Source organism: Rhagoletis zephyria, unplaced genomic scaffold (assembly GCF_001687245.7).
Source record: "Rhagoletis zephyria isolate East Lansing unplaced genomic scaffold, Rhagoletis_zephyria_1.1 Rzeph_scaffold_01833, whole genome shotgun sequence".
In the NCBI taxonomy this organism is placed as follows: domain Eukaryota; kingdom Metazoa; phylum Arthropoda; class Insecta; order Diptera; family Tephritidae; genus Rhagoletis; species Rhagoletis zephyria.
This window is the reverse complement of record NW_016158917.1, coordinates 7,148-9,921: the sequence shown is the minus strand read 5'-3', so window position 1 is coordinate 9,921 and position 2,774 is coordinate 7,148.

Here is a 2,774-nt window from a genome sequence, read left to right as displayed (position 1 = left end):
CGTAGCCACGCCCACTTATGGTTACATGTGTATATCTTGGTAACCGCTGCACCAATTTCTTCCAAACTTGGCACAGTTGTTGGCCTTCGTACAACATACCAAATGGCCGAAAATTTTTAAAATCGGACAATAACCACGCCCACATCCCATATAACGGTAATTTAGAGAAATACAAAATCTTCGATAAATCAGTAAATATTGAAGCTAATTTATTCAAAATTGATGCTTGCAACAATTCTTTACCAAGAAATACGTTTATGATAAAATTTTGGAAAATGGGCGTGGCACCGCCCACTTATGATCACATATATGTATATCGGTAACCGTTCTACCAATTTGTACCAAACTCGGTATGGTTATTGTACTTGCCACGTGTAAGCAAAACGTTGAAAATTATTGAAATCGGACTAAAATAACGGCCGCTTCTCATATAACGGTAAATTTCAGAAATGCTTGAAACTTCAATATTTCGAAATTGAAGGACGCTAATTTACTCAAAATTGATACACCCCGGCTTACCATCTAGCGGAAGGTTTCGGAAAGGTGAAAAAACATATTTAATACTTGCGCCGGGTATTTAATGTTCGGCTCCGCCCGAACTTAGACTTTCTTACTTGTTTTAAGTAATTTTATGCGATATACATGCATATATATGTACATATGTGTGGTGAGTCGCATCTATATATTTTTAGATACACAATATCACATGTATATATAATGAAAATTCGTCCTTGTATGTATAGATATCGTAACTAGACACGAATAAAGGCGCAGCGTTAAAATATTTGACGGCGAATGAAGACGCGTAAACTTATTTTCGCGGTCAACTATGTTTGTGGATGTAACAGTATGTAAATTCCTCAAAGAGTTTTTGGAGAATGATGCTGAAGTCACAGTCGTTGGCCAGGTATAAATCTATGTTTACGGGTCTTTCTTCGCTGAAGTTTTTCTTAAGCGCCTTTTTTCGTAAATTTTTTTTACGCGTCTTTTTTCGCCGTCAAAACACTAGCGCGCCCTTATTCGTGTCTAGTGACGATATATGTACATATGGTTATGGATATGGTTTGTAGTAGCTCTGTAAAACATAAATCAATTCATAAACTGTAATAACATGAATTCTCCATGAATTTCGTAAAATTTAATCATATAATCTTATGAAAATTCGTTGTGTTTCGTCTGGAACATTTGTAGTTTCTTTACGGAAATTCGAACGATTTTTGAGGTATAATAGTGAATTTTAGGATCCGACATTAAATAGCTCTGTTTCTTCTAATTAATTTGTGCCATGCCTCACTTGAATCTTCGAAGTAAAATGCTATAAGCATTGGGAATTTTCTAGAGACCTCACGTCCATGGCTTAGTAATTTATGATTGTTTTCAGTTAAGTATCAGTAGTAAGTGGACAGCACAGAATTTTAGATGTATTTACTCGAGCTATTTACTTGTCGGATCCTAAAATATCACTGTTATTTATTTATTTATTTATTTATCAATCAGTCTATGAAAGCATAATTTCTTACAGACTATTTAACAATCAAGCTTAAGCTAGGGTAGGGATGCACAGCAGAGGTGCACGCAGTCGACGTCGCGGGCAAACTGCGCGCACGCGAGCGTGCTAGGCGAGGGGAAGTGTGCTGTACGGAGATGGCATCGTATACATATTAACCACTACACACTTATTTTCAAGTAAAAATGCGTGTATGTATGTGTACTTTTGCGACAACTGAGCCAGTGTGGCATCAGGCCACCAGAAAAATCCAATTTTTCCAAACCAAAAGCGCCAAGTTTTTATTATCATGTTTAATAATTTTTTTGATTCAGTAAAAAGTGTATATACATATCCATTTCCTCACATTTTTAATAATATTATTAATTTCAATACATTTATAACAACGCAAAACATATTTAATTTACCTATTCCTCACATTTTATTCAGTAAATGAATTCCATCTTAATGTAGAATATTAGTGTATAGTGTATACATACATACATATGTACCTATGCATTCGGTGTGCTTAAATTAAAAAAGCATCACTAAATACCGCACCAAGCATTGAATTCCAATTGTTTTGGTTTTTTGGTTTCCCAAAATCACTAAATTTAGTGCAAAATGCACGACCTTGGCAACAGTGAGCTGAGCACATCAATGCTCAAACACTGATGCCAGACCAAGTATTGAGTAAATTCGCCATGTATATTTTTCTTTTAAAGCAAAAGTTCTAATTGGCAAGGGTTGATTTTTGGTTCTTACATAGAACACTGATAAGATTCACAAACTTATCTTAGGACTTAATTAAAATAATCAACATTATTTGTAGACGAATATATTTGTGTTCGTATGAAATAGTAGCTTATGTCGGGAGGCTGGCTTTAGTAAAATGTATCATTTCCTATATTCTTTAAACCACAAGGAATTTTTTTATGAAACTTTATACGAATATAGATCGCCATCAACATTACCGTCTTTTACGTTTATTTTCCAAGAGTTCTTCAACGACTCGGCGCCAGTGAGTCTTTCGCCATCGTATGCTGCGAATGGTTCATTATACTAAAGCCAGTCTTCCGACATAAGCTTTTATTCTATACGAACACAGATATGTATACTTCCTAATAGTCTTGTAAAATGCCCAATACCCAAATCCCTCGCATGAGTTATTATCGGTAAAAAATTGGGTACGCTCAAATCTGGCATCGCTGCAGCAAGTACAGCGCCAGTGAAACAGTGTTGATATTTTAAGTACAATTGTACTTTTTTCAGTACAATTAATTTTAAA